A 17,476-nucleotide genomic window follows, 5' to 3' on the forward strand; every position below is an offset into this window, starting at 1 on the left:
ATAGACTATCCGCCTCACCCATGGCGTATGTTGAGGATCCAACCCTTGACTCACTTCTCCTTGTTCTAGAAACTCTCTTGACTGTTTCATTGTTTTCTTTGGCTTCCGTTATGTTTAGAACATTTTTTAGGCTGAATATAGGAAAGGGACAAAATGTCATACCTGAGTGATGTGTGTAAAATAATAAATCATGTAAGCATCTGGTTCCATTGTGGCTGTTTAAGAATGTCCCCATTAGATTGGATTTTGAATACTTGGTTCCTAGTTAGTGGTGCTATTTGGGTAGGTGTAGGAGGTATGACCTTGCTGGAGGAAATAGGTCACTGGAAATAGATTTTGAGAATTTAAAGACTCAAACCATTTCTAGTTCATTCTCTCGGCTTCATGCTTGTGGTCCAAGATGTGAGGCTTCAGCTTCCTGCTTCTGCTCCCATGACTTCACTATGCCATCATGGACTCTAACCCTCTGGAACCATAAGCCCAAATCAACTCTCTCATCTTTGTTATCTTGGTCATGGTTTTCTCTCACAGCATGTGAAAAGTAATGCATCCACTTCATCTTGTAGTTTTAGACTTCAGTTTATGCTTTGCTCTAAGTCTTACCTCTTCCATTTTATTTGGTTATTCCAGTTGGTTATTGGTTATAGCCATTTAGGATTTTGTGCAGCCATCTTAAAACATGGCACATCTAAAACTGTCACTCCTGGTCTTCTTTGTCTTGACAAATGGTATACTATCCATTTGGTAATCGAAGAAACCTTGGAATGGTCTGTGAGTTCCCTGGTTGAATTTAGATTGTGTGTGTGTGTGTGTGTGTGTGTGTGTGTGTGTGTGGTGTGTCTGTGATGTGTAGGATGTTCCTATGTATGTGGAGGTCAGAAGATAGTGTGTACTTGCCTACTATCTTTGTTTGAGATACAGTCTCAATTATTTTCTTTTCTTTTGTAGTTGCATATGGCAGGCTAGGTGGCCCATGAGCTTCAAGGGAGTATCCATTTCCCATTTTACCACGACAGCATGGGGATTGCAGACACACACTACCATGCCTGACTTTTTACATGATTTCTGGGGATTCGAACTCAGATCCTTAAAATTGTGTGGCGAGTGCTTTTCCCTGTGAGCCATCTCTCCAGTCCTGACCTTTGCATATTACCTCCCAGTCAGTAACCAAATCCTAGAAAGTTCCATCTCCTTCCTCTTTCTCCTGCTCTCCTCTGTTTCCTACCTCACTGACTCAGTGCTGCCCTAGTTTATGTCTTTACTGAACTTTTAGCTTCTTCCAATTTTTCCTCTAACTTGGCTTGCACATGACTTCCATCTTTCTAACATGCACATGGAATCATGACATCACCTTAAAAACCATTTCAACACTCCCAATCTCTAATTACATAAACCTGCATTCCCAACCATGATGCATCAGACTTCCTTTGATCTGACCCTGACGAATTCTCCAGACTCTGTGGTCCATCATGCTGAGCTTGCAATTCTCCCTAATACATCAGAACTTTCCTAATGCTGTCCCCTCTGCTGAAATCATCTTTTCCTACTTTGTTCACCCTTGATTTACCTTCGAGACTGAGTTTTGAGTCCCCTTCTCAGCAGTAATAATGACAAAAATGAAAGCCACCATTTATTAAGTGCCAACAATGTGTGAGACTCTCTATATTTATTCCCATATGACAAAAGTTTATATTGTTAGCCTCAGAGGAGGGAGGAAACTACCGAGATGCAGAGTGGCCGCCTGCCTTGACAACTTTTTCTGTTCCAGTCCACATTCGCTGCCCTCAATGACTACTCCCTGATTTCCTATCTTCTACAATTTATACACAGAAAGGAAAATACTTAATACTAGAGTTTACAGTTGCAAAGGAAATGAACCACAAATTATTTAAGAAAATACAAGCTGCTGGGTGGCCAGTTAGTCTCAAAGACTAGAGCTGCTAGAGTCTCAGGTTAGAAGAAGAGATAACCAAAACACTCAGAATTAGAAGTGCATAGGATGTTGTGGGTAACAGGAGGAAAGGGGCACGGGACCAAAACATAGCAATGCAATACAAAGGCTTTTAAGAACAGAATTCACTGGGACTTGTGTCTCTGTTAGGAAAAACCCCTTCTGGATCATGAGTTCCAGGCTAGCTTGGAGGCCAAGCCAGGAGGATCACAAATTTGAAGCTAGCATGAACTACTGGTACAGTGCCAGCTAAAGGAAAAAAAAAAAAAAGAATCCCAAACAAAAAGAAACTGTCATGTTAACATACATTTATTGTATTTTCAGAATAAACCTTGGTACTTGAGATAAGATTTCTCTTTATATTCCCATGTCTAATGCACTAGAAGATTAAAAAACATACAATTTTGCTGATAGCTCATTTAAAAGCCGGAACACAACAATCACTGCACATTAAGGAACATTTTCAATTGGTCAGGTTATTAAATCCTGGCAACAGCACTACTATGAAGATGTGCTTCTTCCTGTTATATAGAGGAAGAGACTTAGTCACAGTAGGCTGAGCACCACCAGGTTACTGTGGCCAATGCGTGGCACCAGAGCCCATCTGTTTTGCACTATACCTGACTGAGTTAATGAGGTTGTTTAAAAAAAGATTCTAGAAAAAGAAAAAAAAAAGAACATATATATTTATCCGTAGAAGCTAGAAATTAAGCCTGTTTGTACGTTCTTTGATCATTATTTAACAATCGATCTGAGTGTTACTTAGTCAAAATAGGTTTATTGCATCCAGCTTTGGGGTGTGAAATCGGAAGGGTAGGTCGCATAAGCCACACACATGGCACCGATTAATTTTTGGCTCCGTTTCCATACGTAATAGAAAAGGAAAGCAGTTATTAATAATTCACCAAAATACATCCAATTTTATATCTAAATATTTTGGCTAAAAATGTTTTAGAACTGAATGTTCTATATATCAGTCTCAACTTGAGTTCTCTATCTTATTTTCAAGTACTAATGCCCCCCAATATTTTACTTTATTTTTGTTCTTCTCTTATTTTAAAGAGAGACTTCAATTTCCTCAAAAACAAAGTGAAATACACCTGTGCTGTGCTTTGAATCTGCAAATGTCTTCTGAAGACTCATATGTTGAAGACTTAACTGTCAGCTCAGGGGCTTTCAGGAAGTGACTAGATTTTGCAGGGTCTCTCCTTATTGGCGGTTAAATCCACTGATAATTCATATATATATATATATATATATATATATATATATATATATATATATATATATATATATATATATGTTTTTCGAGACAGGGTTTCTTTGCGTCGTTTTGGTGCCTATCCTGGATCTTGCTCTGTAGACCATGTTGGACTCGAACTCATAGAGATCCATAATTTGATAGCATGATTGGGAGGTGTTGCAAACTGGACAATGAGGACTAGAGAAAGGAGGTCACTGGGGATATGTCCTGGAAAGGTGGCTCTTTCCTTTGTCACGTGAAGGCTGTACCTTTTCCTTTTCTTTCTGTCTCTCTCTGCCTCCAGTTTGCCTTGAGGTAGGCAGTTTTCCTCAGCTATCCCCTTGCACAGCGATATTTCTGTTTTTCTACAGTCTTGGTAAGTCTTCCATAGCCAGCTGACTGCAAATTGTAGGACACAGTGACCACAATCCCTGCAGAAACTCCTTAAGGGAAGACAGCTTAGTTCAGCTTTCAGTTAAAGAGGGAATTCAGTCGTCACAGTGGAAAGGGCAGAGAGGTGTGTGTGTGTGGGTCCTCTCTATGAAGCAGTGGATCTGAGGCTGTACCTATTCACAGGCTGAGGACGCAGGTGGGAACCAAGGCAGGTACAAATTGCAATGGTCTACTCTTAGTGATCCACTTCTTCTCCACAGGCCTCACCTCTAAAAGCCTCCATAGACTTAGAGCTTTTAAAATAAAAGCCTGTGGGGGATATTTTAGATTTAGACCTTAACACCTAGTACAGACCGAGCCCTCTAAAACTGTGAACCAAAACAAAACTTTTCTTCTTGACATTTTCTCAAGTATTTTGTGACAAAGTGACAAGCAACCTCAGCTTGTCAGGCCAAGCTCATAGAGTCTCCAGCATACACAAATCACAATTATTCAATAAAACAATTGTAAATATTACAAATCTAAAATTTCCTCCATTACCATAAAAAGGTATCTATGTTAAAAACAAAACCAAAGATGGCATAAAGCTACAGTTAATCATATTTATCTCCTAAATGAATTTTTGATTTGCTTATATCCACCCAACATACTCCAGTCTATTCCATATCAGCTAAGGGAGGCAAAGTCACTCACTTTTCCAGTTGTTCAGAACAAATGTTTGATCATCATTGATTCTTATTTCTTCCTAGGATCCCTAACCTATCCTCTCAGTCAATTTTCTCATGCTGTTTTTCAAGAATATTATCCAGATCCATCTTCAGGCCTTCACTATAACAAACCAGTATATGTGCATGCAGATACCTTGTTTCCTCTTTGACTAGGCTAGTGCTATAGGACACATCACTCTATAGACCACTTTCAACAGCACCAGAGTAACGGGTTTAAAGCCTCAACTATTTGATGCCAAATTTCTGCCAATCGTGTCCTAGCCCTAGGCAACTGGCTTCCTCATGTGTCTCTGACCTCACATCGTACTATTTTCTTTCTGGGTAACTCTTCCACAGCTCATGAGGCTTTCGGCAGTTTTTCTCCCTTAAGAGACATATACCCACCTCAGTGACTTGACTGTAGAGATCCACAGAGGTTTCCTAGTGAGAACATACTCAGGGTCCAAGAATCTGATCTTGCTTTACCCAGCAGAGCTGCAAAAGGGGATGATTTAACCACAGACGTGGTTATCAGGTGTTTGGAAGGGTCTACACTGTGCAGTGTGCTTTGATCTAGAAAGGGGGAGATTGTTATAAAATCTTGGCATTGTTATAAAAAGCCCTTTGGAAAAGGCAGAAGGGGCCGTTGGGTTTTGATCCAGGTCCTCCCAAAGCTATCCTGTGTTTCTGTCTTTCTCTTCTTCGCTATCTACCTAAAAGTTTCTTATCCATCTCTCCTCCTCATAGGAACCCTTTTAAAAGGTAAAAGCTGGCCTCCCACACTTGACTCAGGCTGGCCCTTCAGATGTCTGTAGCAATCTCCTTTGCCTTCTGAATGTGCTTATTCCAGCGGCACTTTCTCAGTCTGGCTGGCTCCAATTGCCATTTTTCAATGAAAACAACTCCCTGATTCCATATCCTTCTGTTTTACATTTTTTTTTCCTTCCTGGTAACACCCATGGCCTTCAAATATACTATAGAATGTAGCTATTTATTTTGTTATTTATGGAATCTCTCCTACAGGAATGTAAGTTTGATGATGGCCTGGGTATCTGCCTCTTTTGTGTAGTTATTTCAGCAGCTTTTAGGGGTATGTCTGGCACATGGTAAATATTTGTCAAGACATGAAAGTTGTTTGCTTCCAGAACAATAGTTTCAGATGCTGGATTCCATGGGAATAAGTTCCCATTTGCCTGAGAGTTACAGAGCTCTTTCAAAGCTTGATGTTCTAAAATTCCCTTCCTAGTTTGACTCTCAAAAAATTGTGATTGTTTTCTCAATGGCTGTCTTAGAGTTTCTATTGCTGTGAAGAGACACCATGATCACAGCAACCCTTATAAAGAAACCATTTAATTGGGTGGCTTACAGTTCAGAGGTTCAGTCCATTATCATCATGGTAGGACATGGTGGCATGCAGGCAGACATGGTGCTGGAAAGGCAGCTGAGAGGGCTACATCTTGCAGGCAACAGGAAGTGGTCTGCACGTCACACTGAGAGAAGCTTGAGCAAGAGACCTCAAAGCCTGCCCCCACAGTGACACACTTCCTACAACAAGGCCATATCTACTCCAACAAGGCCACACCTCCTAATAGTGCCACTCCCTTTAGGGGTCATTTTCTTTCAAACCACCAAAGTGGCCAAGCACTAGTTTCAAAAGATCCTGGGTTGTTAAACTTGGGTAGAATGACAAATCCCTAGGAGGATAACTGATTAGTTTTTCATTTTTTAGATTACTTTAATGATTTTGTGAGTGTTTTGGATGCATGGAAATATGTGCACCACATGCATTCCTGGTGCCCTTGGAAGTCAGTTCCAGAGTTCTGGATGGATGGTTGTAAGCCAGCATATGAGAGGTGGGAACTGAACCTGGGTCCTTCCCATGAGTGAAAAGAGCTCTTTGCTGCTGAGCCAGCACTCCAGCCCCATGATTACAGTTTTAAAAGCTATCAAGCACTGCAATTCTTAACATTTCTCATCAATATGTTGCTCTTCCTGATTTGAAATATATGAATGCAATTGAAAGGTAGGAGCCAGTTTGATTATGTATAAATAATACTGTCATCCCTTTTTCTAGGGTATCGACAAATTATTTTTTATATTGATTTTTCTTTTGAAACATATAACATGAGTTGGATATCTTAGTGTATCTAAAGTAAGAACTCTGTATATTCACCTAAGGTTTTGAAAGCAAACATATTAAACTTATCCTGTACAACTTTATCTTTTAGGGATTCCTATTTTAAAGGAGCATAGACTTTTAGGCAGCAAGATTTTAGCTTAACTGATTAAAATATCTCATTCTACAGATATAAAAAATGACGCTCCATGATGTTAAGAGACTTGCCCAGAAGTACATAGTCTAAAAAGTAAAATAAGGCCGGGCGGTGGTGGCACATGCCTTTAATCTCAGCACTCTGGAGGCAGAGCCAGGTGAATCTCTGTAAGTTCGAGGCCAGCCTGGTCTACAGAGCAAGATCAGGATAGGCACCAAAACTACACAGAGAAACCCTGTCTCGAAAAACAAAAAATAAATAAATATATTTATATTATTATTTAATATAAATTTATATTAATATAATATATTATTTATATATATATAAATAATAAGGTGCCACTGAGACTGTAATACAAAACTAGTTCTCCATGTCAGAAAAGTAATTGAGTATAGCAACCAAGGAGTATGTAATTCTAAGTGGTATGCAGTCCTGCCCAGAGAAGTTTTGTATTTCTATAGTGAGGCTCTTATAATCATCCTAACAAATAAAAACTAAGAATTACAAGAGCAAGATTTTGCAGGTCACTTGAAGTGAACCACCCCATGTGGAGAAGTGGCTTCCTCACAGAGATGGCCCCTCTCAGCCATGGCTTCTGCTGTCTGTTTTAGAGGGAAGACTTCTTTGGTCATTTAACGTAAACATCATAAAGAAGCAAATGGGCCTTAGACACGCATACTTTGTCTTCGCGCGAGTGAGTCTGTTTGAAGACTATCATGCCGGAGCAATGTGAAAGTTGACACTAGCAAGCTTCGTTTTCCTTTAATGACACCAAGAGACAGCCATGGTGGCACCGGCTTTTAATCTCAGTGCTAGGGAGGAAGAGACAGGAGGATCTCCGTGAGTTCGAGGCCAGCCTGGTCTACAGAGAGAGTTCCAGATTCCTAGACAGTCAGGGGGCTGTTACACAGAGAAACCCTGTCTCGAAAACAAACAAACAAGCAAAAAGATAGTTCTGATGTAGCTCAGGTTGGTCTTAAAAATCACTATGTAATCAAGGCTGACCTTGACTTCTCCAATTCCACGCCTGGCCCTATTTTCTTGGTCATGTACTAAAAGTCTTTTCACCTATTGTATACAGCCTAATCTTATTTTTTAAAAGAAGTAATGACAATTTTGGCTACTTTCCCATATACTGTACACTCTGCCTAGGACGAGTAAGCCTGGATTTACACTCCATGCTGAGTTTCCATATTCTAAATATACTACTCTTGGAAGTGTATTTGATGACTACCGAAGTGTCTGGCAATTAGACAGGACTAAACACAAGACGACACCAATCCAGAGAGGAGATAATCAAACGAACTTCTGTTTTGAAGACGCTAAGCAAATAGGATTATTTCAGAACACATACATCCATAAGCAAGACATTAACGGAAGCAGTAGTGCTTGAAAAGACCTGCAAAAGTGAAGACTTGGACACTTATTAATAATGTTTTCTTCCTTAAACAGCTGAAACAACGTTAAAAATATAAACAACATGTCACATGCACTGTGACATCTGACATCACTGTATTAAAGAACTACGTCTGCAACCATCGGACGCCGAGAGGAGGTCATACACACAATTCAATACCGGTGATGCAGGACTGCGAAATGAGCAACAGGCCAAAATCCTTAGGAAAAATCACCACGGCTTGTTTATAAAGCCTCCTCAATAGTGGAAGTTATCAACGACAAAAGCATGCTCTTTAAGTCATTGAACTTAGTAAAAACGAACGGGGTGGGCTTTGCAGATGAGTTGTCAGAGGCTTTTGATTGTGAGCAAGGGCCGGTAGTGGGTAGCTGGGGTGGAATGGAACCGGTGTTTCAAAGTCCCAGAACCCGCCGAGTCCATGGAAACAATCAGGGTAAGATTCTGATCACCCCGACCCCTGAAGAGAAGCAAGGACAAACTTCCAGAGCAGGTCACTGACTCCTTAAAAAAAAATCATAGATGCTGGGTGGTGGTGGCACACGCCTTTAATCCCAGCACTCGGGAGGCAGAGCCAGGCGGATCTCTGTGAGTTCAAGGCCAGCCTGGGCTACAGCCCGAGATCCAGGACAGGCACCAAAACTACACAGAGAAACCCTGTCTCGAAAAAGCAAACAAACAAAAAACCATAGCTCCACAGGATCACTCCTGCAGGTTGCACCGTCTGCCCAGGGCACACCCGGTTCCTCAGCCCGACCCCTCACACGCCACACAGCAGGTCCCAGCTCTGAGGCCGGGACGTGAGCCTGCGAACCGCTCCACCGGCCTGGGCGGGAGCGCGACGCCCCGCCCCCGGAGTGTGGCGGAAGTAGCCGGAGCAGCACGGCGGCCGCGCGCGCGCCACCGAGCCGGGTGCGCATGCGCCCGCGCTCCCCGCCCGCCCGGCTCCCTCAGTCCCCGCCACCCCCGCCCCTCACAGTGGCGCTCTCGCCATCTTGCGCCCCCACCCCCACCCCTTCAGCCTAGCCCAGTCACCTTTTTTCCCTGTCTACACTCTCTGTCCCCCCCCTCATTCCCCGCCCCCCTGCCCATCGTGTCCCGGGGCCGCCGCCGCCGCCGCCGCAGACAGCGCGCGCCATCTCTGTCCCCTCTCATTCTCCACGCGGGACGCGCAGACGTGCCTCCACGTGTCCTTAAGCAGAGGTTGTGGGGCGCGTGGGGGCGGCGGGGCGTGGGGCGAGGTCCTGGGGACGCCAGGGACGTGGCAGCCCAAGGTCAGGCCCGGGGCTGCGGGCCCAGCCGGGTGCAGGCCGCCCAGTGTGGGGTGCGCCCTGGCTCCTCCCCGTCGTCGGTGGGCGTGGGGCGAGGGGAGCCTCGGGCTGGGCGGAGAGGCACCTTTTGCGTGTCACCCAGGTTGCATTGGGGAGGAAGGGGGGGTCCTTCAAAAAGGAAAGCTCGACTTCATGGAAGTTAGCATGAGTGGAAGCGCAGCGCGCAGCAAGAGGGACCGAGGACCCAGCGATGCTGCTGTCACCGCCCGCCTTTGGGACCCCTGCCTGGGAAATCATTTAGCTGGTGGTGTGGGGTGTAGATGGGGGTCATCACAGCCTGGGTCAAAACTCAGGTTTGCGGGAGAATACTTGGATGCTTAAAGCTTACATCAACGCCAGCAGAGATTAATTACCTATGAGCTCCATGTTAAAGAAAATTGTCATCCTGCCTTCTCTTTGGAAAGTCAGGACAGTTGGTGTGACAAATGATAGTGGAGTTATAGGGATAGTGGAATGTATCTGACGTTCAGACAGGACCCGGGAAGCAGTATTGTTATTGTACACCCGGATAAATTTGCATCATGTCCCTGCAGTTAGTAGAAACTCACCAAGAAACAAGTACATGTTTATCTGGTTTTAGTAGTAACCTTTGAGCAAGTATTTGCGAAGAGCAGATCACGGCTAAAAGATTTACTTGAAGAAACAACTGGTTGAATTTCTGTGTGTTCCAGAGAGGCGGAATTTAATTACTAAGGGACAGTTTCTTGATAATACTTAGCAAAACCGGAACGTAATTAATCATGCTATTACGAGTCGTGCCTCCCCCCCCCCCCCCAGGCTGTTTAAGTACATTGTGTCTATCTTGAAAGCTGTGCTACCCAAAAGAACTTTCTGCCAACCTAGAAATAACACTGTAGCCTACCAGTATGGTAGGGAGCCATCAGGTTTATGTGGCTCTTGAGCACTGGAAATGTGGCAGGTGCCACTGATGAGCTTAATTTTTAATCCGTTAGCAAATTAATTACAATTTAAGTAGCCATCTACACGCATGGTGGTTGTTGCATGGGATCCCACAGGTCTGAAAAATTGAGAGCTGTTAAAGTTTTTGATTTGGTTGACTTTTGAATCAGAGAGGCCAGCTCTTGGAATATTTATGTTGTAAGGAATCATAATTATATCCAAAATAATGCCTTTCATTCAAAGCGTGAGTCTGTTAGTATTTATTTACAGCTTGGCAGATTAAAGCAAAACACTCTTGACTCCTTGCTTCTAAAGCTAATGCCAGATTTCATTGGGAAGAGAACAACACTAACTGGAGTTTTCTTTAACCAGCTCTGGCTTTCCACTGTCTTGTATCACTTGGTTTGTTCTTAGTGAACACTTTGAACTCTTTATCGCTGTGGGTTTTTTTTTCTTCCCCATTTGAAAGGTGGTGCTTCCCTTTTAACCTTTCGTATAATAAAGTAGTTTAATAAATTATAGTAGTAACCTTTGAGCAATTTTAGAAGTCATTTTAGTATCTATATATATTCAAACTTGAAGAGAAAAGTGAAATTTGGTGATGAATATGTCATGCGATTACTTTGAAATATGCCCAACTGTTTTTTGACTGAGTGTTTGTAAATCTTGGAAATAAAATTCCTCCTCTCTCCCTCCCTTCTCCCCCTCCCTCTCTTCTTCCTTTCTTTTTGTGCTGGGATTGAACTCTGGTCCCCCCACTTACTAAGTGGATGCTCTGCCGCTAGGCTGTGCACCCAGTCCTTGAAAATAAACCCTAAGAACAAAACCAAAACAGAACTGTCACGGTAGATACTGCCCTGAACTCCGGCCTGATATTTGTAAAATGTTGCCCTTGGCCTCAAGGCTGAAGATAATCGTTGGTTCTGGAATGACAGCTTAAAGCTTGCGAGTTACATCATAGGCAGAGCCTAGTGCGTGACATGCAAATCAGACTGAGCTGGTCTTAAGTAAACAGATGATCTTAACTTTTCTGGGACAGTCATGTCCCAGCACACTTTCTACCAGAGCCTCTTTGATACCGTCAGAAATGTTTCAGTTTGGACTGGGCTAACATGGCCACACTTTTTAAGCCTGTCAGAATTCTTAACCTAATCTTGGAATGATTAGCTATTTTGCAGTCTCCAGAATACACTTGCTGAAAACAGTGACAATGTCCATGCTGTTTCACTGGAGTAAGGCCAGAGAGTGACTTGGTCACTTTAGCCACTGGCAATCTAAATGTTTTACTTTGTATAGAAATCTTGGGTGATGGGATTATTGGCCCTCTTTGGGGAAGAAAAAAAAAGTCTTTTGGTGTAAGGGGCTACAGATATGCCGGTACAGTAAAATAGGAAGATTGAGCATTCTTGTTGAAAATGTTATTTTTTGGTGAGGTCAGATAGTAAATCAATCAGAAATCTGCTTTTCATGTATTAGAATGTCAATGATTTTGCTTATAGTTCACTTACATTATGAGAAAGATTGTAGCCATTGCGTTATTGTGTTAACTGAATTCATGTTAACCGAAGGGGGTGAACTGTTCTGTTTGTCATTTTAAATGTCGAAGGCAATGCCACTGAGCCCAATGTGTCTTATATGGTCCCACTAGCTTAGCCTTGAAAAGACTGTCACAGTCATAAGCTTCCCTCTTTGAGTTTGCTTGATGTTCAAAGCCCTGAAATGTTTTTAAAGAGCTGTGCCCTTGCTTAAATTCATTATCGTGTATCCCGTGAGCTAAGGAGTACTTTGTAAGCATCAGGCCTTGCTCAGTCACTGCCGCCTGAACCCTAGGAGAGAAGTATTTTAAGTTTCCATGGTAGAGGAACTGAGAAAGAGAGGTGGCATGAGTTGCCCAAGGTCAGGTGATAAGCCTCAGAGCCTCGTCTGCTACACTGGGTGGGCATAGGCAGATAGTTGACACCAAAGTTGACTGTGTTGGACACCTGTGGAGGTCTGGTGAGTTAATTAGGATCCACTTTTATTTGGGTTTCCTCCTTGTATAGTAGAAAGGATTCTGGACCAGGAGTCAGGGGACCTCAGTGTTAGTCCCAGCTTGTGTCACTAAATAGTGAGTGGTGTGTCCTTGGGCAGTTCAAGAAACCCCTCTGGGCTGCAGTTTCCTCACCTGAAAAATGAGGGATTTGGGTGAAATTAGTGATTTTCCAACTGTGGTTTGAAGCCTGCTCACATCTCCGGTCCCCTCCCACCGATTCCCGTTGCTTAGGCTTCTGCCTGCGGTTTTCTCTTAAACAAAGACTGTCTGAACATGACATTAAATGTATTAGTTTCTGAGATAGCATAGTGGTAATGGCAGCCCCTGACTGCAATGGTTGTAACTTTAATAATTTCATATTATATTAGAGCATCTGGAGATAGGCATCTGTGGTAATATTGTGTTCCCCAATATGTCATGCACCTTAATAAACTTATCTGGGGTCAGAGGACAGGACAGTCACTAGATAGACATACAGGCCAGAAATTGGTGGCACACACACCTTTAATCCTAGCATTCAGGAGGCAGAGATCCATCTGGATCTCTGTGAGTTCAAAGCCACACTGGAAATAGCCAGGTGTGGTGACACACGCCTTTAATCCCAGGAAGTGATGGCGGGAGGCAGAAAGGTATTTAAGGCGTGAGGGCCAGGAACTAGAGCCTGGTTAAGCTTTTAGGCATTTAGCAGCAGTTGAGCTGAGATCCATTTGGGTGAGGACTCAGAGACTTCCAGTCTGAGGAAACAAGATCAGCTGAGAAATTGGCAAGGTGAGGTTGGATGTGGCTTGTTCTGCTTCTGTGATCTTTCAGCGTTCACCCTAATACCTGTCTCTGGTTATTTCATTTATAAGACCATTTAGCAAGTCATGTTACAGGCATCCTTTACAAATGAAAAATCTAGGCACTAAAATTGATGATTTTTTGTTAAGATATATGCATACATAGATCAGGTTGTCAGCTACTTGGGATCAAAGCGTCCCCCCCTTTTCTTTTTAAAAAAGATTTGTTTTAATTATGTATATGCACATACATCTGTGTGGGAACCAGCAGAGGTCAGAGGTTTTGGGTTCTCTCAGGACTTGAGTTGCAGGAACTTGTGAACCTTTGATGTGGGCTCTGGGAACCAAACTTGGATCCTCTGGAAGACTAGTAGTGTGTTCTTTTGACTACTGAGCCATCTCTCTAGCCTAAAGCCTTGCATTAGAAAAAATAAATAAATAAGATTAGACCTGAGACATTTAGTCAGTATTTTTAGTTTTCTCATCAATAGTGGAAAAATACTGGCCTGGTAAGGTGATCATGGAAAAAACAAAAACCAAAACAAAAAAATCTGATAAAAGACCTTTTGTAAGGCCCAAGTCCATTAATTCTTTATATATATGTACTAAATTATTAGCCACACAGGCTGTGCTTTAACTACATCATTAAATTACGGTTGTTGAATCATGTATGTTTAATACTAGATGACAATAGATTTCTCATAAGGTTGACTATTTTTTTGAGACAGGGTTTCTCCGTGTAGTTTTGGTCCCTTTCCTGGAACTCACTCTGTAGCCCAGGCTGGCCTCGAACTCACAGAGATCTGCCTGGCCCTGCCTGCCGAGTGCTGGGATTAGAGGCGTGTTCCACCACCACCTAGCTAAGGTTGACTATTTATAACACATGATTCTAGGCTAGAAGAGAATTGTAATGTTTAAAAATATCCACTCATTTAAAAAATATCCTTGTTTTGTGCTATACCACTTACTATTAGGATTGTTAAGTGATGGACTGATTTTCCACATACTTGAAAAAACAACCCATAAAGTCACTGAATTTTATGTAAAAACAATAATGTTTTAGTGTTGCAAAAGTGAGTTTGCTGTGGAATTTGCCAGTATGGATACTGTGTGTTTTAGGCTGAGTATTGTTAGATACATTCTACAGTGCATTTTAGGTATACTTTTAGTAAAGAATAATTTTTTAGAACAAATTTTAAAAGGACAGTAATGGGTATTAAAGCACATGGAATAGGAATTTAGGCTAATAAGAAACTAAGGGAAAAATACAGTAAGGTTCTCCTGTGTTTGCGTAGCAGAGAGCTCTGATGTCTGTAAAGTTAGCTAACAAGGATATGAAAATGTCTTGTTAGTGTGCGTGAGTGCGCGTATGTATTGCTGGGAATTGAGCCTAGTGACTCATGCATTTAAGGCAAGTGCTGTGTCACTGAGTGATAGACCTGTCCCATTTTAGAAACATTCCTTATTTTCAATTCAGATATATCTTTGAGTCCACATTGCATTTTGGGTTTTATTTTGTTTTGGTTTTGGTTTTTGGAGACAGGTTTTTGCTGTGTAACAGAGCCCTAGCTGTCCTGAAACTCACTTTGTAGACCAGGCTGGCCTTGAACTCACAGAGATCCACCTACCTCTGCCTGGTGAATGCTGGGATTAAAGGTGTGCACCACCATGCCCGGCTGCATTGTGTTCTTTATAATACCTTTATGAGACAGACAGAAATTATTCCTGAAAGATGGAGGAAGTGAACCTGAGACATCAGTAGATTTTTATAGGTTCTGGTATTTGGTTAGTTAGTCGTTTAAGTAAAAGGCCCATGTCCAGCCAGGTGTGATGACACATTCCTTTAATCTCTGTACTCAAGAGGCTGAGGTAGGAGTTTGAGGCTAGGCTGAGCTATGTAGGAATTTCAAGGCCACCTTGTGATGTGAAACAGGACATTGTACTAAACCAAGGCAAGCCAAACCAAATCAAACCAGCCACACTCTCCTTGCATGACATTCCCCTTGTAAGACATCAGTTTGTCAGCCTTGTAACATCTCCTTCCTTTAACAGCCTTTCACAAAGCTTTGTAGGATCCCCTCCACTCGAGTGTCTAATAGTTGTCCTAATACGGTCTTAACTGAACTCCGGTGGTTTTTGTTTGTTTGTTTGTTTTCTCATTTCCAAGCTTCCTCTTTTTAGCAAACGGTAGCATAATTTAGTTAGTTTCTAAGGTTTCAAGCCTCAGTCATCTTGTTCTTACATACCCAGTGTCTACTCCATGTTAACTCTGCATTCAAAATACATTCTTGTCTCCACTTGTTACAGAAGTCAAAGCCACTGATACCTTCAACTTCAGTAGTTCTGCTTTCCTGGGTCGTACCCTTGTTATAAAATATCCTCACTGCAGCTATCCTTAAAAAAATCCCATGTTCAAAGTTCTCCAATAGCTTAATATTATCGTCCAGTAAAAATTAACCTCCTATGGCCTTCAAGGCCTTTTCATGTACTTCCTCCTCATGACTCTTGGATCTCACTCTTAGTGCTGATCTCCACTCACTCCACTCCACCCACAGTGGTCTTAGGATCTTGTTCCTGCATACAGGTTCTTGAGCACCACCTCTTGTATTTTGTTCAGACATATGTTGTCACCTTGTAGTTGAAATCCATTTGTTTACTTTGTTTTTATAGCACTACTTCAAATGGTTTTTGTCTGACTGTGACTCCTTATCCTATAATGATTTTTGTTTGTTTGTTCGTTTGTTTAGTCGCTATTATATCCTGAGGCCATAAAAGACCATTTGGCTTTTAGTCAGTGTCCAATAATTATGAATGAATAATCCAAGTGCAGATAGTTTGGGCTTTAAAAAAGACATTGTCAGTGTCTTTATAGTATGGAGAGGGAAGCGAAGGCATGTTACTTTTTATAGGGGAGAGTGAAAGGAAATAAATCAATGGTGACTTTACATTTCTATGTCATTTAAGAGATGCTGTCATTTGCCAGTGGTTGGAGGAGGGATTCAGTATGGGACAGAAGTTTAGAGTGAAAATAATGCACATTTACTAAGATAGTATTAACCAATTGTGATGGTTAATCTTCTCTGTCAGTGGGACTGGATTTAGAATCATCTAGAAGACATATTTATGGGTATGTTTCTCAGGGTGTTTCCTAAGAACTTAAACTGAGGAGGGAAGACCACCTGAATGTGGGCAACACATCCTATAGGTAGGGTCCCAAACTTTTATTGTTTTTTTTTTTTTTTTTTTCTTTTTTGGTTTTTCGAGACAGGGTCTCTGTGTAGCTTTGCGCCTTTCCTGGAACTCACTTGGTAGCCCAGGCTGGCCTCGAACTCACAGAGATCCGCCTGGCTCTGCCTCCCAAGTGCTGGGATTAAAGGCGTGCGCCACCACCGCCCAGCTTTTTTTTTTGTTTTGTTTTTGTTTTTGTTTTTTGAGACAGGGTTTCTCTGTGTAGTTTTGGTGCCTGTCCTGGATCTCGCTCTGTAGACCAGGCTGGCCTCGAACTCACCGAGATCTGCCTGCCTCTGCCTCCCAAGTGCTGGGATTAAAGGCGTGCGCCACCACCTCCTGAAGAGTCCCAAACTTAATACAAAGCAAAAAGGAAGAAAACATGGACATCAGCATTCATCTGTATCTGCTTCCTGATAGATCAGTGTGACCAGCTACTGCTATGACCTCACCATCATGACTGTGTCCCCTCTATCTGTGACCTCTCTAACTGTGACCTCACCATTGTGACTGACTGTGTCCCCTCTAACTGTGACCTCACCATTGTGACTGACTGTGTCCCCTCTAACTGTGACCTCACCATTGTGACTGACTGTGTCCCCTCTAACTGTGACCTCACCATTGTGACTGACTGTGTCCCCTCTAACTGTGACCTCACCATTGTGACTGACTGTGTCCCCTCTAACTGTGACCTCACCATTGTGACTGACTGTGTCCCCTCTAACTGTGATCTCACCATTGTGACTGACTGTGTCCCCTCTGTGACCTCACCATTGTGACTGACTGTGTCCCCTCTAACTGTGACCTCACCATTGTGACTGACTGTGTCCCCTCTAACTGTGATCTCACCATTGTGACTGACTGTGTCCCCTCTGTGACCTCACCATTGTGACTGACTGTGTCCCCTCTAACTGTGACCTCACCATTGTGACTGACTGTGTCCCCTCTAACTGTGATCTCACCATTGTGACTGACTGTGTCCCCTCTGTGACCTCACCATTGTGACTGACTGTGTCCCCTCTAACTGTGACCTCACCATTGTGACTGACTGTGTCCCCTCTAACTGTGATCTCACCATTGTGACTGACTGTGTCCCCTCTGTGATCTCACCATTGTGACTGACTGTGTCCTCTCTAACTGTGACCTCACCATTGTGACTGACTGTCCCCTCTAACTGTGACCTCACCATTGTGACTGACTGTGTCCCCTCTGTGAACCACAATAG

At 42.7% G+C, this 17,476-nt stretch overlaps 2 protein-coding genes across 3 annotated transcripts in view; one reads left to right on the top strand and one right to left on the bottom strand.

Moving 5' to 3' along the window:
- Runx2 (RUNX family transcription factor 2) overlaps nucleotides 1-17,476 on the bottom strand; it is a 212,207-nt gene that overhangs the window by 161,913 nt on the left and 32,818 nt on the right. The window lies entirely within an intron of this gene.
- Supt3h (SPT3 homolog, SAGA and STAGA complex component) overlaps nucleotides 9,028-17,476 on the top strand; it is a 356,981-nt gene continuing 348,532 nt past the window's right edge. Inside the window, exon 1 of the mRNA XM_059243989.1 lies at nucleotides 9,028-9,184. The gene's annotated coding sequence lies outside the window, so the exon portion shown is untranslated. The remainder of the gene's footprint in view (nucleotides 9,185-17,476) is intronic.

Source organism: Peromyscus eremicus, chromosome 16_21 (assembly GCF_949786415.1).
Source record: "Peromyscus eremicus chromosome 16_21, PerEre_H2_v1, whole genome shotgun sequence".
NCBI lineage: Eukaryota > Metazoa > Chordata > Mammalia > Rodentia > Cricetidae > Peromyscus > Peromyscus eremicus.